The sequence below is a fragment of the Macrobrachium rosenbergii genome, chromosome 3, assembly GCF_040412425.1.
Source record: "Macrobrachium rosenbergii isolate ZJJX-2024 chromosome 3, ASM4041242v1, whole genome shotgun sequence".
Lineage (NCBI taxonomy): Eukaryota > Metazoa > Arthropoda > Malacostraca > Decapoda > Palaemonidae > Macrobrachium > Macrobrachium rosenbergii.
The window spans coordinates 68,864,156-68,889,392 of record NC_089743.1 but is presented as its reverse complement, the minus strand read 5'-3'; the positions used below and the strand labels follow the sequence as shown (position 1 = coordinate 68,889,392).

General features: G+C 42.2%; 1 long non-coding RNA gene across 2 annotated transcripts in view; it reads left to right on the top strand.

Moving 5' to 3' along the window:
• Positions 1 to 19,077, top strand: part of LOC136825155 (uncharacterized) — a 43,603-nt gene extending 24,526 nt beyond the window's left edge. For both annotated transcript variants that reach the window (XR_010849265.1, XR_010849267.1), the window contains one exon: positions 15,017 to 19,077. This is a non-coding gene — a long non-coding RNA (uncharacterized lncRNA). The remainder of the gene's footprint in view (positions 1 to 15,016) is intronic.
• The last annotated feature ends 6,160 nt before the right edge of the window (positions 19,078 to 25,237 follow it).

The window sequence follows — 25,237 nt, the reverse complement described above, 5'->3', positions numbered from 1 at the left end:
TGTACTTGAAAAATTACTGTAATTCTTTTGCTCAGGTCAATAGGCCAAGCCTTAAAATTTTTAATTGAAATAATTAAAAATGCAGCTAAATTTTCAAGTAAAATGTCAGTTGCAGCAGATGTGTGATTTTCAATAAAGCTTGAAACTAATCAGCAAAAAATGCTGTAAAAATTTATAATTCTAAGCAAAATTATTTAATGTTTGTGTAATATTTCTCTGGTATAAAAATATGCCCTTCTAGTCATGAAATTTAGTGTTTTACCATTTATAATTAAATGCATTATATCATTGAATTTACGTGGAAAAAGTTAACCAGGTAAGGTTGTTTTAAAGAACGAAACCTGTCACGAAAAAATTCAGTGCACAGGATTTTTTCGCTTCAAACTCCCGCCGATTCTACGGGGCTCACAGAATGGCAGGAACTTACTGGTCAAGGCACATCATAAACACGACTGATATTGCATATTTTACTGAAATGCACATCCGCCGCAGTATGCAATGTCATGTTTCATCTTGTCGCTTGTTTGAGTGATTTGTTCTGAGTTTGGGGTCCTTAAGCCTGAGTAATTAGAAGCGAGTTGACCCAGTTAGCAACCGCCAGGACAGGGAACTGAGAATGCCGTGTGCTTGTCTCTTGCTTGTCGGTCCAGAGATCCCATTGGTAACAGACGTGTGTTTGGGCTCTCAAAGGTTGATGTAAAGTCTGCAGCTGTGAGTGTTCCTGCGTGGTTATAATGAGAATGATTGGGTAAGAGTAACTGTTTGGGCGTTTGTGTACTGCGGTGGTGTTGTGTTAATTGTAATTAAGTTCCAGTGGTTTCTTTGAGGTTGAAGGCAGTCGTGTGGAGCACGTGTTTAGTGTTGCAGGTGTGGAGATTGCAAGTTCGTTAGTGTGTCTTTGTTTGAGGGGGTTTTGTTTGTTTGTTGTGTAAGGATGATGATTGAGATGGTTTTATTTTTGTAAATAAATTTGAGAAAGCCTGGTACGTGACTCGTTTATCCCTGCATGGGGGCTAAGTCACTTTTGTAGGCTGTGGGTTGATCGTGCAGTCTATCAGCACAATGAAAATACAATGACGTCTGTCGAGGAAATTCCGGACATTTTAGTGGTCCTTCGAACTGGATCAACCCAAGTGCTAGTCCCCTGTGGGAGGTTAGGCGAGGCATGGTGTTTAGAGTTTTGGTGATAGGGCACTCACAGTTGCCAGCCCATTTGCCCAAGAATGAGGGCGTAGAAATTGAAATTTATCGTAGGCCCGGAGGCCTGATAACTAGCCTAGAATCTAGCAAGCTTCCCTTCTGGAAAAGGAGGTATAATTTGACTGTTGTGTACCTCGGGGGGAATGATTTAACTAGGGAATCTGCAGATACTGTGTGGGATAGACTCAGTGTTCATTGAAAGAGTCAGGTCGATCACTACAACTGTGGCCATCTGTAATACCGAAGAATGGCTATATAGTGAAACGAACCGTTTTCGTATCAATCCATCTGAGTATAACGCCCGAGTAAAGACTCTGAACACAGGAATCCGCCGGTATTGTGCACGTAGAAAACATTATGGTGCACGCCACATTCCCATGAACCCCGTAGGTTATAGAGCCAGAAGAACGTCCGACCACATGCACTTTGATACGCATATCAGAGGTGTATTCTTGAATCGAATAATGAGAATTGTCCGAGGTGAGCGAGTATGCCACAGTTAAATAGGAGGACAGGGGGCTGTGTATTGTTTTTAACTGTTTGGTGACAGTAACGTAACGTAACTTGGGCTGGCGTCATTTCCTTCTAACCCCTTTGAATTGTTTGCCAAGTACACTCCTTTTTTCACCTAACAGATTAAGTTAACGTAAATAAGTAGTCACCCTCCCACACATTCACAAAATGGTGGCCAGCAACGAAGCCCAAATGGAAGCCATCTTGGGCCTCCTAGATGACACTCTGGTACATGCTCAAGGGATACTCCTTGAGTCACATCATGTCACTGTATATCAGAACTTGTTGAACAGAATTCAAGCTGACGAACAGCAGTTGAGAACTTTGTATATATCTAACGTGAGCAAATTAGAAACATTAACGCATGATCAAGTGCGGCAGTCATTCAATTGAGCAGTGGGAGTGACCACACTATTTATGAGTCGAGTCGAATTGGGACTCTTACACCCGCAAACCAACCCAAACCCGATTGCCTAAATTGAAGGAATTGCCTCTGCTTGCGTTCAAGGGAGAGAAGAGCAAGTTCAGTAACTTCCAAGAATTATTTGACGTACATTTCCATGAACACACGGACATTGACGACGTGTCGAAGTTCACGTATCTGTTGGGATCCATGGAAGGTGAGCCACTTAGAGTGGTGCAATCTCAAAGTGTAATGGCGGGAAATTACGAGGTAGCGTGGGAGTTGCTGAAAAAAATATGGGAGCGACCATCAGACCTTGGTAATCTTGCATCGTTAGTTAGCTGATCTTTTTGTACTGAAATGTAATTGTAAGGAATTAAAAGCCTTCCATATTGAATTGACCGTACTGATCAAGCAAATCAAGAGACTGAGTGGGTCTGCATTAGACTAGGGAATGCTATTGAGCCTAATTTGTCAAAAATTGTCTCGGGCAAGTTTATCAGAAAGTCGTTGCGTATTTGCGAAAGTGTGATTTTGATCTAAATGAATTGTTCACAGCATTGATTTCCTTATTCGTAGCATGGAGGACGATGCCCTTCAGAGGGAGAAAAGTCTAGATAACGAAAGTCAGAATCCTGTGTTAGACTCAAACGCTTCATGTAACAAAGCAAGTCCATTTTGTAATGGAAATCATTCACCCTTTAATTGTACCAAGTATCCTAACGCCGCCACGAAGAAACGACAACTAGTCATATCACAACGTTGTTTTAATTGTTTCGCTCAAGGCTGTAGCAGTAAGACTTATAGCAGTAAAGTAAATTGTAAATTATGTAATGTCAGACACCACAGTCTCATTTGTGAAGGTCGAAGTAGTGATACGAGACATGGCACGAGTTCATCCAACCAGCCTACCACCAGACAGTTACTACCTCATGTATTGTCACAACCAGTAACTAATCGAGGGCAAGAACGCCAGGGGAATAGAGCTAACATAAATTTGAGACACCCAGTCAAATAAAAAAATGAGAAACCGCGTGTAAATGCCAAAACTGTAATGAGTTGTCAGTAACCTTGTTTCCTACCGCTATGGCAACTTTGTACTCGAAAGAGGCACCTCACAGAGCACATATGTTTTTAGACAATGGCAGTCAACGCAGCTTTACTTCTAGTTGGCTGGCACGCAAATTAAAGTTGTCTGTCATCAAGCACGTGGCACTGAACATTGCACCTTTGGATTTCAAGTAGTAAAGGGAGAGTTTGATGTAGCCGCATGTTGTATCCATCTGGGAGAGAGGGTGGTCCACACAAAGTTAGTAGTACACGACAATGTGAACGCTCCAATCCACAACATCGGACTCGTCAACGTAAAGAATCATTTGCAAGAGAAGGGATGGGAAAAGGCTGATGTTGAAATTAAAGGTGGTGTGTTGAAGAATGTAAACTTGTTGGTTGGGGCAGATTATTTTAATTACTTTGTAATTGCTATGGATAAAATTGACGGGTGAGTGTTTTTGTCACACATAATGGGATCATGCCTTATGGGAGGGTACCTCAGTGGGCTTTGCAGGGAGTTAACGTAGCTAAAGTTTGTACCTTGAGGATATGTAGAATACAGTAGTAGAATCTGAACCTGATGTAGACGTCTGGTGGAGGTTGGACACAATAGGAATCGTGCCACATGAACAGTTTACGATTTCAGAACATGCTGCCGTTGACAAAGTTACCGAAAGTATACAGAAAACCGAGCAAGGTTATCAAGTTAGTCTACCTTTCTGTGGGTCAGACAGACCAAGTACCAACTATAACATAGCCCTCGCCCAATTGCATTCGTTAGAGCGACATTTCGCAAAAGATGAGAGTTACCGTAGGGATTATGAAAAAGTCCTTCAGACTTATTTGGAAGCTGGCTTCATAGAGGAAGTTCAGAGCACAAAGGTAGAGGGCTATTATCTCCCCCATTTTGGTGTTAAAAAAGAAAGTCTCACGACACCTCTCCGCATAGTTTTCAACGCCTCCTCCAGGGCTAAGGGTGAACTTTTGCTTAACAATTGTTTGTATTCAGGGCCGAACATGGTCAAGCTATTGTACGATTTGTTGATTCATTTCAGAGAGAAGCCGTACTCTCTCACTTCAAACATCTCCAAACCCTTCCATCAAGTAATCTTAGACCTTCAAGATTTAAAATACGCAGGTTTTTTGTGGAAAAAAGTAAATGGGCAGGTTGTAACATATGAATTCAAAGTACGCCTGTAGTTGTTTTTGGGGTCACAACGAGTCCTTATCTGCTGCAACAGGTACTTAGAACCCATTTAGAAGAGAGGGGAAGAGAAGAATTAATTAGATCCTTTTACGTAGACAATTTTTTGGGTACCTATAAAACCTTGGAGGAGATGGAGAAGAACTATGCCAAAGTAAAAACCTTGCTAGACGGAGCTAACATGCCACTGATTGGGTGGGCAAGTAACACTGCAGAATTTGATAGAAGGATTGGAGGGATTGAGCCAGAACAGATATCCTTTCTAGGGATGCGTTGGGATAGAGAGGAAGATTTGTTAAGTCTAAAACCTTGCAGGGGATTAGAGTTGGGAGGGAAGCAGGAGCTCACGAAACGTCGGGTACTGTCCTTGCTAGTGTCTAATTTTGATCCTCTTGGGTTGGTTAGTGCTGTGTTTGTAAAGGGTAAGATATTTTTGCAAGATATGTGGGAAGAGAAAGTAGGTTGGGATGACGTATTGAGTAAAAGCAACCAAGAGAAAGGTAAGAAGATATTGGAACAGTTCAGGTCGATTCATGAACTAAAGTTTAAACGGGGAGTCAAAGTGGGGAATTGTGAGCTGCATGTGTTTACTGATGCCTCTAGCAAGGCGTATGGAGCCTTAACATACTTACGAGAAGAAGGAGAAAGTAACATCTTGACGTCTAAAATGGGGGTGACTCCTAGGAGGCAGGCTAAATTAACAATTCCCAAACTAGAATTGCTACCTTTAACTTTGGGGTTCAGGTTAGGCAAGCATTTAAGCAGACTGTTAGACATTTAGAATGTAACTGTGTGGACAGACAGCAAAGTTGCCATGGCCTGGGTAGACAGCAGGGAGGGAACTAAGAATACATTCATTTCGAATAGGGTTGGGGAGATTAACTCTGTTCATCAGGAGTGTGGATTTGGTCTCCAGTATGTCTCCACCAATTGCAACCCAGCGGACATCTTGACATGGGGGGGCGAGCTCTGAGGAATTTGAACGGAGTCGCCTTTTTTGAAGGAAGGCCCTGACTGTCTACGCCAGCCTGGAGAACTAGTGCCATCTGTAAGCAAAGCTGGTGTAACTGACGCACTTTAGAGAATTGCGTGAAGAAGGAAGCCTGTCCGAACCTGCCGAACTTTGGAACACAAATGGAAGTAGGGTGGCTTTCACGTATGTGATGAGAGTAATGCAATACATATTGAAGTTCATGCATAGTAGCGCTGATCCATTTTTTGAAATTAGTTTACCTTGAGCAAAGGCACCATTTCCCAACCGTGTGTGATCGCTTGGAAAATGGTGTGTGTGTGCCTAAACACATTGATAATTTCATTTGTCAGTTGAATTTAACTTTGAGAGAAGGTATCATTCATTCTAGTAATCGATTATTGAACAGTAAGTCATGTAAAAGCCAGCTGGTGTTATTTCCCCATAAAGGAAGACTAGCTGTGCTTTATCTAGAGCACCTTCATGTAACACATTGCACTGTGGTGTAAATATAATAATGACCCTTTACTGGCAGGAGTGTTGGACGCCAATTATCATTATCATTATTAAAATAGTTTAACCAGACCACTGAGCTGACTAATCAGCTCTCATAGGGCTGGCCCGAAGGATTAGAATGAAATACCAGGTCTAAGACATAGCCCCAGAACTGGGACCAAACAGGTCATTCGCATGATGATGAATAAATGAAAATGAAATTTAAAAGAAAAAACTGTATAACTAACATGCTTTACTCTGAAACGCATGTATACAATAAATACATTTGCTTGTTTCCATGTATACAAAAAAAAATTAAAGATTAAAAAGAATAAATTAAAATTTCATAAAAATCAAAAATTAAAATTCAGAATTACAATTTTTTTTTTCCTTAAATGCCCTACAGGCTTCTGTATTTTCATTATTTACTTGGATTTATATTTTGTCTATTAAGTTACACTTCTTAATGAAAGATAAAATTGGGATGACTGAAAATGTATAAGATTCTGATAAAATTTCCCCCATTGATTTATTTCCAAAGGTTGATACTCGCTGTTGCTTATAATTTGGACAGTCGCACAGCACATGTTTGACTGTTATTAACACTTTGCATTTTGGGCATTCGGGAGGAGGGCCACATGGACTGTTCATCAAGTGTCCATGTGTCAAACGAGTATGGCCTATTCTGAGTGCGTCAGAATTACATGTGTTTGTCTCTGACATGATGAGCTCCATTTTCCAACGCTGGATTTTTTTGATATCTGTTATGCAATCACTAATTGGGATTTTTATATTTGCTCTTGCCATGCAGACTGCTTCTTTAGCTGCTTTATTAATCCCTACATGGGCAGGGATCCAACATATTTCAATATTTTTTCCATTATTATACAATTTGTGGAGTTCATATTTAATTTCCTGTACAATATTATTTTTTGAGTAGTAACCTTGAACGGCTTCTATAGCGCTTCTTGAGTCGCTAAAAAATAACAAAGTTATTGAATGATACTTGCTTTATAATTTTGATGGCTACTGCGATTGCACACAACTCTGCTGTGAAGACTGAGGCATTATTAGGCAAAAGATAACTGATATGACTTGTTCTGGGATATAGCTGCATATCCTACTCCATGTTGTGATTTAGACCCATCTGTATAAATCGCGTAATGTGAATGCTTTCATCTTATATGATCTATGGTTTTTGTCTATGGTGTTCTGGGGTATATGAGGAACTTTTTGATAAGTATTTCAACTGAGTGCAAGTCCTTATTTTATTCATAGTCCAATGGGGTGGTAACTTCACTGTTGGAGGTACTTGTATATCTATATTCAGTGATTCAAACAATCTATTAGCTCTAATTAGGAAAGGAGATGGATGATTGTTTATAAATGTATCTCTTAGATCAAATAGATTTTTTGTTTATAAATGTATCTCTTAGATCAAATAGATTTTTTGTTGGTGAATTACTTGCCTTGATTCTTAATGCACTTTTCATTGTTATGAACTCTCTATGGAGGAACAGTGGCAGTTCGCTACATTCGACTTGTACTGAGGAGACTGGTGAGGATCGAAATGCTCCTGTGCATATTCTTAGTCCTTCATTGTGAATCGGATCTAATATTTTCAGTGCTGCTTCTGACGCTGAACCATATACTTCACTTCCGTAGTCAATGATTAATAACACTGTTGCTTTATACAGTATGGTAAGAGTATGTCTATCAGCTCCCCAATTTGTGTGTGATAGTTTTTTAATCAGACTTAGCGCCCTTTTGCATTTTGATTTTATGTAAGTTATATGGGCTTTCCAATTCATGTGTGCATCAAATATTAATCCTAAAAATTTTGCAGTTTGGTTAATTGGTATATTATGGTTTCTGATTTTCAATTCTATTTCTTCACCTTTTTTCCAGTTTTTATTTTGATAAAACATGACAGCTTGAGTTTTTTCTGTGGATAACCTAAAGCCTACAGATGAGGTCCATTCATCTATTTTTATTATGGTTTTATTAATCATTCGTTCTGCATGCTTTATGCGTGATGCCGTATAATATATGGCAAAATCATCCATGTACAGGTTACTCTTAATTCCAGCCGGTAGCATGTTACTGATATCATTAATTGCTAATGTAAACAGAGTACCACTAAGGACACTCCTTGTGGAACTCCATTTTCAAGTGAAATGTCTTGGAATAAACATTATCTATTCTCACTTGGAAAGTGTGACCAGTCATAAACTTTTAATAAATTTAGGGAAGATGGCTGTTATTATTATGTAATGTTTTTAATATTGCATACCTCCATGTAGTGTCAGTATGCCTTTTGGATGTCAAAAAAGACAGCTACTGTAATTTGCTTTCTTTCAAGTTTGAGATCATTGGCCAAGGGCGTAGTACGAAGGTGCAGAGCTTATATCACCTTCAAGCCTCTTCCACTCCCAGCCGACTGAGTTCGCCTGCTTGACCCGTTTGAGAAAGAGGGAGTAGGCTACACGGGCCCTTTGAAGGTTACAGGGGGGCTGGATGCAGACACCTTTGTACTATTACTTTGAAGATTTGCTGTAACCCATGGCGCTCCATCGAGGATATACATCGACAGCGCCATGGTGTTCAGAGCAGCCAGCACGTTCCTGCGTGAGGTATACGAGGAGGATGTCACTCAACAATTCCTGCGTGAGCGCAGGATTTGATGAACGTTTCAGACCCCGCAATCTCCCTGGAAGGGGGGTTTTCTTTGAGGGGATGGTGGGAGTAGTCAAGAGGACCCTCGCCATGATGTGATGTGCCATCTTCTCAGAGGAGCAGCTGAGGACCCTCATCAAGTAAGCTGGGGCTGTGATTAATAACAGACCGCTGATGTACACTGGCGACACCAGGGAAAACGAGGTTCTGACACCTTCCCATCTCATCTGGGGCGATTGCAAAGAAGGAACACCAACTCCACTGCACGTCTGAGACATTGTGCTGGTAAAAGCCGACAACAGCAAGAGAAGTCAGTGGCCCCTGGGACGAATAGTGGAGATTTGTCCTGATGAGAAAGGGGTGATACATTCTGTGAAGGTTCTGTTTGAAGGAGAAGAGCACTTGAGATCGGTTGAACACCTCGTGCCTCTTGAGCTGAGTGAGCACAAGGCTGACGAAGAAGGTGGTACTGGAATGCAGGTAAGAGAGGAGAGTGATGATAGTGATAATGACAGTGAGATAGGTAACATAACGCACCAGACTGATAGACTCGAGATCGATGATCGAGAGGTAGCTAGCTAGTGATAGGGATGAAGGTGATGATAGGCAGGATCAGAATGAAGTGTTGGAACAGACTGCATCGAGGCCGAGAAGAAGAGCTGCTGTTGAGCAGAGATGGAGAATGGCAGAGTGGAGTTGAGATGGAACTGTGCAATAGTTGGCATTGTAGACCCGAGGCGAACTGTAAAGTGTGGAAGTCTGGAAGGGATCTGAAGGCGTAGGGTTGTAGGTGGGTGTGCCTGAGTATGCAAGAGCGGTTACTAGGGGCATCCACAGTAGTGAAGGAAGCGTGATATCTGATTGTACCTCAGTATCACCCAGAGGAACGAGAAACGATTCCTCTCAAGACTCCGCAGGAGCAATTGTGAGTTCGTATGAACCAGAATGAAGAGTGCAAAGTCGCACAAACTACAACCTTTACGCTGCTAGTCAGAGCAGTAAATCTCTTAATTGTACGACAGTCGATAAAATACGAAGGTCGAGTGGTAAACAGTTAATGTATTGCATTTGATAGCTGCAAATCTTGCCATTGCAAGAGGTGCATCAGGCCATTGAGTTGCTATACTCATTTGACATTTGATATCACTGATTACTACTGATGTAGCCATTTATTATTGATGCCTTTTGATGTCTCATGGTTATTATTGATGCTTTTTATGTCTCATGCTTATTGGCGCTTTTTGATATCTCATGCTTATTATTGATGTTGACAGTGCTTTGATGAGAGCATTGCCTTGTGTTGATTGCATTGAATCATTTCCATACACAGTATGTAATCTCCTTATTGCCAAGTGTACCTTCATTGGTCGACTTGGGAATAATTCCTTATTGTTGTAATTCTTACTTTAATTAGTCGGTTTTGTAACAGAATTACATGTTGTATTGATTGCTACTTGGATTGCTTGCTTAGCTGAGTGAATTGATTTCTGTGTTCCATTGATTTACATTGCTAGTGACAACCATTGTGTCCATAATTGCTATTGCTATGCACATTGTATTGTAATGCACATGTCTACTATTGAATTTTTCTTTGATTGTATATATTGAATTTCATTTGAGTGATCTCTGCATGTTATTGTACTGTAGTCGAGAGCCAACCGCGTCTCGTAGCGCTGCGGATGAGTTCGGGCCATGACTAATTCTGGCGGATGGTCCGCTTACAGTTTGCTTGACTAGTACGTTCCACCTGAATCTTCCTACCTTTTTTGGGGAATGGAGAATGTTGCGAAAAAATTCAGTGCACAGGATTTTTTTGCTTCAAACTCCCGCCGATTCTACAGGGCTCACAGAATGGCGGGAACTTACTGGCCAAGGCACGTCATAAACACAACTGTTATTGCATATTTTGCTGAAATGCACGTACCGCCGCAGTATGCAACGCCATGTTTCGTCTTGTCGCTTGAGTTTTTGTTGTGAGTTTGGGGTCCTTAAGCCTGAGTAATTAAGAGATGAGTTGACCCAGTTAGCAACCGCCTGGACAGGGAACTGAGACTGCCGCGCGCTTGTGTCTTGCTTGTCAGTCCAGAGATCCCATTGGTAACAGACGTGTGTGTTTTGGCTCCCAAAGGTTCGTGTAAAGTCTGCAGCTGTGAGTGTTCCTGTGTAGTTGTAATGAGAATGATTGGGAAAGAGTAACTGTTTGGGCATTTGTGTACTGTGGTGGCGTTGTGTTAATTGTAATTAAATTCCAGTGGTTTCTTTGAGGTAGAAGGCAGTTGTGTGGAACATGTGTTTTATGTTGCAGGTGTGGAGATTGCAAGTTCATTATTGTCATTTTTTGAGGGGTTTTGTGTGTTTGCTGTATAAGGGTGATGGTTGAGATGGTTTTATTTTTGTAAATAAATTTGAGAAAGCCTGGTACGTGACTCGTTTATCCTTGCATGGGGGCTAAGTCACTTTCGTAGATCGTGGGTTGATCATGCAGTCTATCAGCACAACGAAAGTACAGTGACGTCTGTTGAGGAAATTCCCGACAAAACCTAATGATAAAAGTATCAAGTGAAAAGTGATAATTTCAGCATTAAAAAGTTCAGCTAAATTAGATTAATATAGAAAATAATTATGAATTTGAAGTTACTCCTATAGAGCATTTTCAGCATTAAAAAGTTCAGCTAAATTAGATTAATATATAAATTGTATGAATTTGAAGTTACTCATATAGAGCATTTTTACATTGGATGGGATGTCACAGAAGCTTATTTCTGACATATTTTAGCATTTTGCCGTCAGAAGTGACATCAGGATGGCAGTGTTTGTGGTAAATTTAAGTTTCCCATGTTTATAAACATGATTAAACTTAAATTTTGTCACCAATATTGACGAATTTACTTCAGATTTGACGTCAAAATGTTGGAAGATGCCGGGGAATAGGCTGTGTGAAGCCCTCAAAATGTACGAAGTTATTTTAGTCAAATCCATATTAAAAAGATGTAAAGCATTTTTATAAATAAATATTAATGAAAGTGATGATAAAATAGCCGTATCAGTGAATATTGGCAAGTAAATGAACCTTTATAGGTCTAAGTCAAGAACCCTGTCAGGTACAAAGTCAGTCTTAGGATGTTTAAAACGTTCGAGATACATTTAACATCATCACCGCCTTCTGTTTCTTGTTCCTCTGTTTTCTTTGAGGTTTAATTCACACACGAAGACCCATTTTCTATTAAAAAAGACTCAAGAGGAACCCATTTGGTTTCGAAATCTCAGCAAAAGCAGAAACCAACTATCAAAATGTACTTTTAAACTCCTTAGAGTTGTCCATGAGTTATCTATAGGGAACCGGACTTTGGGTGGCGGGCTTTGAGGAACGAAATTCTGGGCATTTGAGCCTTGGAGGTTTTCACGTCATGTTTCATGAAGATGTTACAGTGTCAATCAATCGGTCATTTGTCTAAGATACGAAGCTACAGCCATAAGTGCGAACTAGGCTTTGTCTTAGTACTGAACCTTACCACGATCACACACTGTACTCTCTGTACATAAAGTTATTCATTGACAATTTAAAACCGTCTAACAACCTTTAGTAGCAATATAGAACACTAGCACCTGGCAAACATTCCGGAAACCACATGGAAAGCATACATAAGGTCTGACCATCGCGACTAATCAACTGTCAGGTTAGAAAACAGCTGCATTTGGGTCGGTTTCAAAGTTGGTAATGACCTTGACTGGCTTTTAAGACCTCCAGCTGTGGGCACTCTTCCCCCTCCTTAGGGGCACTGGAATGCTAACCCAAAGAAATAAAAAAAAAAACTTTTTCTTTCATTATGCGTAACCTTCTGTTAAAATGAAATTATTTTATGGGACTTAATAAAAGAGCATACGGTTCTTCAATGGCTTTTATTTACTACATATTTTGTTTAAAAGTGAATACTTGCGTCATCTACGATGTCTCAACCTTTATGTCATCTTTTTATGAACGGTTGTCACACCTTAGGACGTGATCATATTGTTCCCACAATGGGCTCTTTAATGACGTCACAACCTTGGGCACGTTTACGTTGTCATATTCAGTCATGGTTCTCCGAAAGGGACAGCTCTTTGATGACGTCATATGGTAGTTTACACGCACTCTTCTTTGTCACTACTTTTACGAATGGTTCTATTATGTCACACCCTATGACATCGTCATATTCATTCGTGCCTTTCCACAATGGGCAGTTCTTTGATGAGGTCATATCTAGTTAGCTTACTCCTGCCTTTTTAAATAATAATAATATTGGACTATTTCCTATCAAAACTCTTTTAAGTTGTATATGGTACTTTAGACCATTTTTTAATCGAGAGAGAGAGAGAGATTGTTTAACAGCGAGTGTTTACCACAAACTATAGTGGAGCATACAAAGACTAGGAGAGAGAGAGAGTTTAGCAGTGAAAGTTTATCACAAACTATAGTGAAATAGATTAGATGAGAGAAAGGGATATTGTTTAGCAGCGAGTATTTATCACGAACTCTTGTGAGACAGATAAAGACTAAATGAGAGAGAGATTATTTAACAGCGAGTGTTTATCACAAACTATAGTGAAACAAAGATTAGATATGAGAGTGAGTATGCATTTAAGAGAGAGTGAGAGAGAGATTGTTTACCAGCAAAGTTTATCACAAACTATAGTGAAACAAAGATTAGATGTGAGAGAGAGAGAGAGAGAGAGAGAGAGAGAGAGAGAGAGAGAGAGAGAGAGAGAGAGAGAGAGAGAGATTGTTTAGCAGTTAGTGTTTATCACAAACTATAGTGAAACAGACAAAGACTAAGGGGAGAGAGAGAGTGAGAGTGTTTACCAGCGAGTGTTTATCATAAACTACAGTGAAACAAAGACTAGCTGAGAGAGAGTGAGCGAGCTTGAGTAATTGTGTGTGTGTGTGTGTGTGTGTGTGTGTGTGTGTGTGAGAGAGAGAGAGAGAGAGAGAGAGAGAGAGAGAGAGAGAGAGAGAGAGAGAGAGAGAGAGAGAGAGAGTTTAGCAGCGAGTGTGAAACAAAGATAGATTAGTAGAGAGAAAGAGAGAGGTTTTTACCCACGAAAGTTTATCACAAGCTATAGTGAAATAAAGATTAGATGAGAGAGAGAGAGATTGTTTAGCAGCGAGTGTTTATCGAAAACTATAGTGAAACAGAGAATGAGCTATGAGAGGGAGAGAGAGTATGAGTTTAGTTAACAGAGAGAGAGAGAGAGCGAGAGATGTATTGTTTAGCAGCGAGTGTTTATCACAAACTCTAGTGAAACAAAGATTAGATGAGAGAGAGTGAGTGAATTTGAGTAATTGTGTGTGTGAGAGAGAGAGTGAGAGAGTGTTGAGCAGCGAGTGTGAAACAAAGATTAGTAGAGAGAAAGAGAGAGATTGTTTACCAGCGAAATTTTATCACAAACTATAGTGAAATAAAGATTAGATGAGAGAGACAGAGAGATAGATTGCTTAGCAGCGAGTGTTTATTGCAAACTATAGTGAAACAAAGATTAGCTGTGAGAGGGAGAGAGAGTATGAGTTTAAGTAATAGAGAGAGAGAGAAAGAGAAGGGCACATCTATTATTAATAAAACACACACACTGTACTTTTCTTGACTAAAAAGGTGTCAAATACAGTATAACATTCAGCTACTGACCCAAAACCAATATTCAGTCGCAACTTTTAGTGAAAATATTAAATGTTATAAATTCTGATTTTTTTTCACATTCTCTTAGTATTATATGTGAACTCATATCTTATGTACTGAAACTGTAAAAAATTTAATTCTTTTCTTAACATGGCCTAATTTCATTCATTGTACAGTCGTGCTCAAATCCGAGACGACTTGATTCTTTTTGTATCGTCCAAATCTGACTCAACATAACGTTGCCAAGTAGTGTTAAACTTTATTTTTCATCTCCAATGTCATACATATTGACAAATTTGCGAATTCACATCTAGCACTATTTTCCCTATGGTTATATAAATGTGATCCCTTTTATGCACTGGTAAAATTCGTAATGAGTGATTTGATTTTTTTTTTTTTTTTAACATTGCTTCTCAAAGCATGGTTTGATAAGGTTTAGTCTGGTCCCGTTTTCAGAAAAGGGGCCCTGTAAAGTTGTTAAGGCATTTCCTCTTTAAAGTTTGGTAACCAACTGATCTTAAAGGATTTGGGCCTGGTGAATCCAAAAATCAAGGTTACCAAGCAGTATTTTGAATATTAAGGTCCAAAAAACGACAAAAAACACATGGCTGCCATAAAATTCTAAATGCCAATATAGTAATGGCTCATCTTTCTAATGAAAAAATTGACTTTTTTTCCTCTGATTTATGACACTGAAGAACCCAATTAAATTGTAAAAATTAACTTGAAGGTACCCTTGATGACTTTCAGTGGCATTGTGATAATTATGTTTCATATTGGTTTTTAGATTCATATTTTTGTGCCAGCTTGTAGATTGCTTATCTCTAACATATATTTTTTTTTATTTGCAGGTAGTGTGTAGATATAGTTGTGAAACATCACAAGAATCATCCACCTCTTTAATATATACTACAAGTAGCTATCCTGTGTAGACACAATGTAGATTATAAAAGTGTTTGGACTTTATGGTGAAGACTTTTGCTGATGTGCATCATCTGTCAGGCCCAGAAGAAGGAAACACTTGTAAATGCTGGACCAAAGGGACTTCAAACACTGCAAGACAGTGCCACCAAGAGGAACAAATTGGAGGACCAGAACAAAATTGTTATAGACAGGATTTTTAATCTTACTGCATCAGAGTCACCTACATGGCAAAAAGCCTGCTATTGTGCATTCACAGACAAAGGCAAAATATCAAGACTAGAAGCCTCCGGATCAAAAGCCAAACAAAGAGATAGTTGTCATAGTAGCTCTGGTGTTTATTCTGCCAAGTTTCTTCCAAAGAAAGCCTCCATTCTATATGTACTTTCAGCATGAGCTAAAAGGTAATGGAAGCTTCAAAATTTGACCAAAAGCTAAGTGTTGCATTGCCTGACTGTAATGACCTATGGCTGCTGAGGGAAAGTACCATTTGAAGTGCTACATACTGTTCCAGAGAAGCACAATGAAGAATCAAAACACTGCTGAGTCATCTGACTTAGCAATGGCATGGTTGAAGAATGAACTAGAGCTATCTGCTGCTCAGGGTCACGTTCTTGAAGTCAATTAAATTTGGTTAGATATTGTCAGCTATGTTCAGACTAACAAAGAAGTGCAAGCCTCCTATTTGAGTCGAAGAGCATCTTTACCAATAAAATGAAACAAATTGTTGGAGAAATTTATAAATTTCTTGTGTTGCAAAGAGATGAAGAAAATGAGAAACGAACTGCTGAGGTTCCTAAAAAGCTCTCCTGCATACCCATTGCTGTGACCCTTCATTCATCAGATGAGACTATCACTGGTAGTCCAGTTCCAATGCACTAGCCTGACAATGACAATTTTCTTTCACTGGTTCATGTTGCACTTAAATTAAGGATGGACATTTTGAACAATGCCCCATACAGAGGAGCCAACATTTCAGCCAATGATGTACATTCTTGCATTCCAGAAAACCTGCAACTTTTTCTTACAATACTCTGTGGTGGCCAAGATGCATGTGATAGCATAGCTGATATTAGCAATGTCAGAGAAGATGAGGGTGATGAAACCAACAATGATGCCACCTCAGACAGAGCCATGAGCTTAGCACAAGACATTATATATGGTGTCAGTGGTTGAAAACTATGGACACCTAAGCATGTAGGTCTTGGGTATTCTTTACGTCAGGCAACCAGGCCCAAGCAGCTCGTTCATTTCTTCAGACCTGGCCATACAATTAGCTACAAGAATGTTCTGCAACTAGATACAGCCATGGCAAGGAAACTTTGAAATCACTAGGTCCTAACACTGGGCATTCTTCCTGCAAATCTTGTACCTCACCGATTTCTGCACTTCACAGCAGATAATAGTGACATTCTGGATTCTAACCTGGATGGCTTGGACATGTTCCATGCCACACAGGTTGCTACCTGGCAGCATGGCCCACAAGCTAATACATCAATGCTAGCAAACCTTAAACCTTCCAAAGAAGAAACACTTGATGTGCCAAAGTTCTTAACACCCTAATTGAACCACAGCAGCCTGCGACTATAACAGAACCAGTTTTCAACCAGTCTGTGCAAGCTACCTAGTTCATGAAACCTCCAGTACCAGTACTCGATCAGCCAGTTCTGAATGATGCCAAGGAAGTGACACTCACAATAAGGCAGAGTGCTACAGATCAAAAGCAAAGCTGGACCCAATTCAACCAGGAACACAACAATAATGATCCACAGCAAACCACAGTTGGGTATATGCCTCTTGTCTTAGCACCAGCTCATGAAATAGACACTAAAATAGTGTGGGTCATAGGTGCAAGTTTATTGCAGATGCGCTAGGTCAGAAACATGTTATAATGACTGTGGATCAAGCCCATCTACTGTAAGCTGATGGGTCTCAAGTGGGCACACCCAGAATACCAGGAGTTCCTGATTCCCAGACTAGGTCGTCTTCACATTTCCATGAACTTCATGAAAGCAATTGGTGAACACATGCAGTCTACAGGACTCCTGGAGATTTGGACAGAAAGTAATCTGTTGGGTCCAAAGACAGCAACAAATGCATTGTTGGGAAAGGACTATGAGAAATGCATATGTGCACACAAGATAATGGCTGAAGCATTGTGGCAAATTGTATTGCCTCAATTCTGGCAATATCTCCAGGAAAACAATGATGATCCTGGGAGACAAATTGAAATGGCAACCTTGAAAGAAACTGATGAACAACTCATTGAGACACTTTCAACAAAAGATTCCATGAGGTCCTATTGGAGTGTGGTGAAAGCAAAGCTGAAGATCCCAACTTCATGCTTTGGTGGGAATACCTACTGATGGCGAGACTTGCTAATGTTCATCAGAGCTCAAAGCGATGGAATGTGGGACTTGCATATTTCCACATTCAGGAGTGTCCTCCCTTACTTCCACTGATATGACCACTTAGACTATGCAAAGTGGGGGCCATATATCTTGCAGAGATGAACCAGCTTCCTGCAGAGGTGGAGGACCAATTCAGACAGGGACATTTTGTTGTCAAGGTGGGGAAGGGGAAATTCAACCAAGCAGATCCTGGCCAGGCCCAGGAATGGCTCAATGGGACTGGGAAAAGGAGAGGAGAGATTGTTGGAATAACAAAATCAACTTCTGCTCTGAGCAGATGGGCCTCCTCCTTCAACATGAGAGTACATGAAAACTGTATGGGCTCACTCTTGATGACACTCTGACACACACACACGCAAAAATAAGTCCCCTAAAGAAGGATTGTATATCTGAGGCTCAAGTTGTGGATGCTATTGTTAGGTTCAAAGTTTTAGCAGAGTGTGACACACCTAATGAGACACTGGAAAATGTAGCCAATAAGGATCAAGCTTCGAGTGAAGTCACAAGTGCCTTGCTTCATGCTAAGGCAAAGACAACTTGAGGAATTTGTAAAAGGTAGACTTGTGGTCACAGGTGAAGGGCAGCCTAGTAAGAAATTCTCTGATCCTCTGGCAGAATGCAGGGCACCAACATTTTCAAATATGTATGATGTCCAAAAGGTCTCTTATCCAAAGAGCAAATCAATCAAGGCTGACTGATCCATCCTGCAAAGGATTGTCTTTGCTTATGAATCAAGCAGGAAAGTAGACTTGGAGGAACTACGCCAGCATGAACGTCTCCCGGTCCCCATATCAATCACTGAAATGAACAGCTCTTTATGCTCTGGACAAAAGTCGATCCTTGAGGAGGACCTTACGAAGAGAATTGAATGCCCAGCATCAGTTCCAATCTCTAGTAGTGCAACACTCATCACTGATGGACAAGCATTGTTGTTGCTTTGGAGAAACCGAAAAGTGCAAAAACATTCAAAGATTTCCTGATATCTTTGTGGGATATTTGTATCAGCCTGGAATTGATTATAGTCACATTGACATTGTCTTTGACAGATATATGTACTGAAGAATCTGTTGAAGTAGGAACAAGGACAAGGCGAAGATGGGGAACACCCATACATAGAATAAGTGAATCAGGATTGGCAGGGATTCCTCTCACCCAAAGAAAAAAGCTGACCTTGCCAGATATTTGTCTCAGGAAGCAGTACAAAGTAAGACTATTAGAAAGGCATTGGTCATTGGGGGAGGATTCCTTGAGGATTCAAAGGTGTATTCCATTGATGCAAGCATTGATGTAACACAGCTTGAAGGCTACCATGAAGAGGCTGACACAGGATTATTCTCCATTGTGCCAGTGCCAAGACAAACACAATCATTGTGTCATCATGAGATACAGATGTACTGTCTACTTGTAGCCCATTGTTACAAAAGCATTGGCTCCAGTGATCTATGGATGAAGTCAGGAACATACAAGAAACCAAATTTCATTTCAGTGAAAGATGTCATACATAAACATTAATTGGACATTACAGGTGCTCAGCTACCCCTGGCATTCCATGCAATCACAGGGTGTGACACTGCCTTTTCTCTCTGGTCACAGCATAAAAGAGCACTAGGAGTCTTCTAGCACAAAAACATGCTGAGAGTTCACGGACATGAGCCACTGTAAGAGGAAGTCATGAATATGTTGAAGCATTCATATGCAAGGTGTACAGTGTCCCAGAAGCTGTCACAACTGGCCAGGTAAGGGTCATCCTAATCAAGAAGGCTGTTAAGCCACAGCTGCTACCACCAACAAGAGATGCATTGAAATACCACATAGAGAGGTGGCACTTACAGACTATGGCTTTGTTCCAGCAACTTGTCCTATGCCCAATCTTCCACCAGCCACAAGTTTGGGTTGGGAATTGAAGGATGGCAATATGTCTCCAGTCCTTTTGTCACTCCCGGCTGTAACAGAATCCTGTTTGCAACTGATCACTTGCGGCTGTCAAACAAGATGTGTAAAATCTAGATTAACTTATACTGGTAATTGCAGGCGTACAGCAGTTTATGAATGCTGACCGCTGAACTTGATCAACATTGGTATTACAAACTTCCATTCTAACATCTGGAGTGCAAAGACTACTTACAGCTGCTTGAAAAGTTCTGATCAGTACCTAATTGATTAGTTAATATTCGTCACTACAACAGAATAACTTTTTTTATACCACTGAAAACATTTACAAGCTTCTAGAACTGTGGTGACAAGGAAATAGACACATTTCCCATGCTACTGAGAAGTGTGGAGAATATGGGTATTGATTACATTTACAGTATATGCTTCTTCATTTTTGTCTTTCAACAAGATTAAGGGTTTTTGGAACAGTAATAATATAAATATGAGGTTGTAGCTACAATTATATTTTTGCAGATTTGCTTTAAAATGAAGAAGTCAGACAAGTTTGTTATTGTGTAGATTATGTCGTCTGTATTTTAGTATTCTCTTGTTTATTAATATTCATATCTTTAGCATGTATATCTCTGTATAATTGACCTGAAAAGGACTAAGTACCTACATAAGTGGAATGACACAGGTAATATTCAGTAATTATTACTTTTTTATTTATATTTTACCTTGCCATAAATTTAATGATGGCTGAAGTATTTGGACAAAGATGGGTTATTTGTAAAAGAATGGTATTATAAATGACCAAAATGTTATCTATTTTTGCAAATAGATTACTAAACATGTAACAAATAGATAAAAGAATTGACCAGCGAGTCATTATTTTGTATTAAATATATTCTTTGATGCCAGAACCTCAGAAAAAGGCCCAAAATTATCCCTAAATCATATATCATGGCAAACTTACAGCTAAATTAAAAAAATGGTGGCCATGTTGAATTTTTGCAGTTTGAAAGTTAAAAGCTCAAAATTTTGCTTGAAACATTGATTTTTTGGATTTAGCAGGCCCAAATCCGTATGGAACAACTGGTTATCAGATTCTAACAAGAAATGCTTAACGAGTTACGTTTTCTGAAAATGGGACCAGGCTAGTTATGGTGTTGTCAATGACTGCACGCTTAACATGCTCCTCAGGCTGGCCAATATAAGTACCTGTAATAAGCTCGAAAGTCTTGACATTTTCAAAACGAATTTGAATTACAAGTGTTTTTTAATTATGAAGTTTTTGGCTGTTCAGGCTGCCCCCATGTTGTAAAATGATTTATAGGTCTAAAATAATCTACACCTTCTGAGATGTAATCTCTGTTACTATAAAATTTTACTTAACAGATTACCTGTCTTTGAAAATAAAAGATGATGATGTGAATTTATAATAGTTAAGAAGATGGCTGTTAATCAAAATATCTATTTAGTATTAATATCAAGGCCTATGGAAAACTTGATTTTTACCTGGTGAAGAGGTTCAAGAAAATGTCAGAAGTGAAATACTGATTCTTTATTTCGAATGTTTATAGAAGCTGCAAATTGGATGGAAAAATATAAAAAACCTGAACCTCAGTATAATATAATTGTTTGTTAACAAGGCAAATTTTAAGACACATATAATGCATTTTGAATTTGTAAACCTTTTTAGTACATATATATGGAAAGGCCGTGAGTTTAAATGATGCATACAATGAGATGTTCGTAAAAGAATCTGAAATAATAACAAGTAACATATATGACGTGATTAATGTACATTGAGGAGCAAGTGAAATACAAGAATGGAGAGTCCCAGTTGCGCCCTAACAAATAGTGATGCTGTCTGGCACTCTGAAACAGCTGATCCAACTGGAGAGGAGTGCCTATGAGCTGATGGTGCCTCCTCAGTGGTTGCCTTGGGCCAGCTATTTGGAGCGGTCTATGATCATAAACTTGTATCTTACTCCTCCCACTGTGGAAGAATAAAGATGGATGATGAATTTAATGAGGCTGGGGAAGATGGCTGTTAATCAAAATTCTGTGTGCCGGGATTAATATCAAGGCATGGGATGCAGATTTTTACCTGTTGGATGTCTGAAATGCCATGCCAGACAAACTTGTATTAGTCATGAGGTGCGTGTTTATGCGCCCTGATGGATGGGAGAGACCATGGACTATGTCTAACTCCTGCTTCCTCCTTGAGGCGGGTACTGTTTGTTAGCTCCTCCCGGAGGTCATAAGATCCTCGACATATACAATGCTGTTACAGACTATGATCAAAGCGCAGCAGCTAACAGACTCCACAAAGGCAGCGGCGGGCATCCATGCCCGCACACCCCATCAGCTCCATCCAGTCGGAGAATAACGCAAGGAGGAGATAACATCACCAGGAGGCGGCCAACCTGAGCACAAGAAACATCCACCGGGGCCTTGCTAATACCACCATGGAGTACGGCAAGGACGCCCTTACAAATAGTCAATGCCCTGCTCTTTCGCCCATCCAAAAAACTGGAGAGGCGGCGCCCAACATGAACTGGCCGCCATGGCAGCAGAGGGAACCCAGGGCCCAAAACCAGGTGGAGTTTCTATGATCGTCAGGGAGACACCGTCTCCGGCCCGATGCTGGTCGACACTGGGGCCCGTTCGACGTCAATGTGGACCATCTAGAGAGGACCGATGAGGCTGCCGGCGGACCCAGCTGCCTTCCTGACGGATGTTTTGCTCCCCATCCTCTCCTATGGCACCCAGGTTCCTGTCGGATCTCCATCCTTGATGCCATGAGGTACAAACTTCATCAGTCATGGATGTGAGGACCCTGTTGTGCGCCCTGATGGATCTGGCAGTCGCCATCATGGACTATGTCCCACCCCTGGCGACAGGCCCCAGGTACCCACCATCTGCCCGTCGCCCCAGTACACCCAACTGCTGAAGAGCTCCCCATACAATTCAAGCTCGGACTGCCCAGGTGCCGGGGCCCAGCAAACGGAATCTACCACCGCATCAAGACAAAGCCCCCAATGCATGCAAAGTTCCGGAGGCTTCCTCGGTGCCTTCAGGAGGCCAAGGACGCTTTCGCCGAGATGGAATGGATGGGCTTATGCAGGAAGGCCTCCAGCCTGTGGGCCTCTCCACCCATGTGGTGCAGAAGGGCCTTGCTCCTGGAGACCCTGCAGTACGACTACAGGAAGCTCAACTTGCAACTGAACCCCTGATCATTACCCCCATCCAAAAAGCAAAATCTCACGGCCTTCTTTCATGGGGCCAAAATTTTCTCTAAACTAGCCTTTAGAAGTCCTACTTCCAGGTAGCCAGTTGCTCCAGAGGTTTCCCGTCCGCCATAATCGTCTCTGGGTCAGAATGATTTGCCTTCTCCACCTTCGGCCTGAGGAACAGCGTTCCAACCGTCCAGAGACTGATGGACAGCATCCTGGGGACCCTGGCTTCTGTGTCTGTTATGTAGATGACATTCTGATTTTTCCAGATCTCCCAAAGGCACCTGGTTCCTCCGCTCTCCATCCTGGAGCACCAGCAGGTAGAATGGCCTCCTCATCAGGTTTGGTAAATGCACCTTCGGCGCCGAAAAAGCTGACTTCCTGGTCTGATATCCCCGGAGGTGTCAAGTCCACTTGCATCGAAGGTCGACTCGTTACCAGGTTCCCACCCCTACCTTCGTCAAGGCTGTGTGCGCCCACCATCTGCTGGGGATGGTCAACACTACAGGAGGTTCATCCCAACTGCTGACCAGGGCCCCCGACAGAGATCCTGAAGGGCCACCAGGTGCCTTAGTTTGGGAACCCGACCAGCATCTACCTTCTTCCTGAAGACAGGCCCCCCGCAATGCATGCAAAGCCCACCAGGACTTCCCCCTCAATGCCCCCTTCAGGAGGACAACGGACACCAGCAACGTCGCCTGTGGGGCTGTCCTGGAGCAGGTCGTTGCCAGCCCCAGCCCATCGCCTTCTTCAGCAAGATGTTCAGCCCCGCAGAGTCCTTCAGCACCTTCGACAGGGAACTCTGCTGGTCAACCTTCACAAAGCAAGGGGGGCGCTTGGTCTTCCAGGCAAACAGCGGATCTCACGGCCATTTCATCGCCAAAATTCATCTGCAAATCAAATACCTCCCGTACAGGAAGAACCCTGTAGAGGACGCCCCTCCAGGATCGCCTCAATCACGCAGCTCGGGTTGACTACGAGGACCTTTGCCTGGGAGCAGACCACCGACCCGAGACTCCAGCCTACGCACGGGCATCCTTCGCTCAAGTGGAAGGGCGTGCCCCTCGCCAGGGGGCCAACACTGATGGACGCATCCTGGGGACCTGCCCCTGGTACCCGCCTCCGTCTGGTGTTCGACGTCATCCACTGGCTGTCCCATCCCTCCGGCAAAGAACACCTGCAAGCTGTTGGCCGAAAGTTCGTCTGGCACCTGTATGAGAATGGCGCGATGGCCTGGGCGAGACAATGCATCTGGTGCCAGACCAGCAAAGCTGACTTCGGCACACGATATCGGGGTGGGCGGTGTCCCCAGCTGGGGAGGCGGTTCGGACACATCCATGTTACCATGGTGGGCTCCCCTTCCCCCGTCAGGCGTGGCCAGATATCTCCTGACGATCGTCGACCGCTCCACCAGGTGACCCCGAAGCTACGCCCATGCATGAAGCCACCGCCAGTGCGATCCTGAAGGGCCTCCTCTCCAGCTCCTCAGCCGGTTGGGGTCCCAGACCACATAACCACCGACAGGGTCCTGCCCTTCCTGTCCTGTGGTCCGCCCTGGCATACCTGCTGGGGACCTCTCACCACACCACCACCGCCTACAACCCCGCGGCCAACGGATTGATGGAGTGGTTCCACGGGACCCTGAAGGCGTCCCAGGCCCTGGCCCTCTTGGCCCGCTGCACCGCTGATGATTGGAAGTACCAGCTGCCATGGGTCATCCTCGGGCTGAGGACCGGTCCCCAGAGCCAACAGCGACCCGTCCGCAGCAGAGAAAGTCTACAGGGAGCCCCTCATAGTCCCGGGCGAACTCGTCACAGGAGACCGCCACAACCTGACAGTCCAGAGGCTCCATGACAAGGTCGGGAAGTCTGCCCCCCTGCCAGCAGACGTACACCTATAGGACAACACCGTTCACGCCTCCTGGCCTGTCCTCCACCACCCATGTCTTCGTCAGGAACGACGCCGTCCACCCGCCCCTAACCAGGCCCTACAAGGGGCCCTTCCGTGTGCTGGAGCGGAACACCAAAGCATTCCAGCTAGCCGTGCAAGGGAAGGATGATTGGGTGTCTGTTGACCGTCTAAAGCCCGCCCTGTTCCAGGGAAGTCGTCGACGATACCATGCAGCGCCGTCATCAGGGACCGTCGCCCCTGCAGCCAGCCGCTCCTGCTCACACCACAACCCCCAGCTGACTTCGAGGAGCCGCAGCACTCTCCAGCGGCCCAGCAGATTCCTAGTTTAATTAGACGTTACCCACGTTGTGGGGGGGAGTATTGTAATGTCCCTGCTCAACAGGTTTTCTGTGGTGAACTACCCATTTTCTACGGTGACTCTTCTACAATCCTAGGTCAAGCCAAATAGCCACATTTTTATCTAGGTCAAGCCAAATAGCCACATTTTTATCTGTAAATACGTATCTGTTACTGATTTATTTATGCCTGTTTACTTTTTATGTGTGTCAGAGTATTATTGTATCAATTCTTGTAATCTGATCTTTTATGTTATTTGTGTTTGCCTGTCCAAACTCTCTTTGAGAGCAATTGACCTCAGGTCACCTGTATCCTATTGTGTTCCTTTGTATGGCGTCTGCATGGCGCTTTATAAGCAGCCTGCTTTCCTAATAAACCA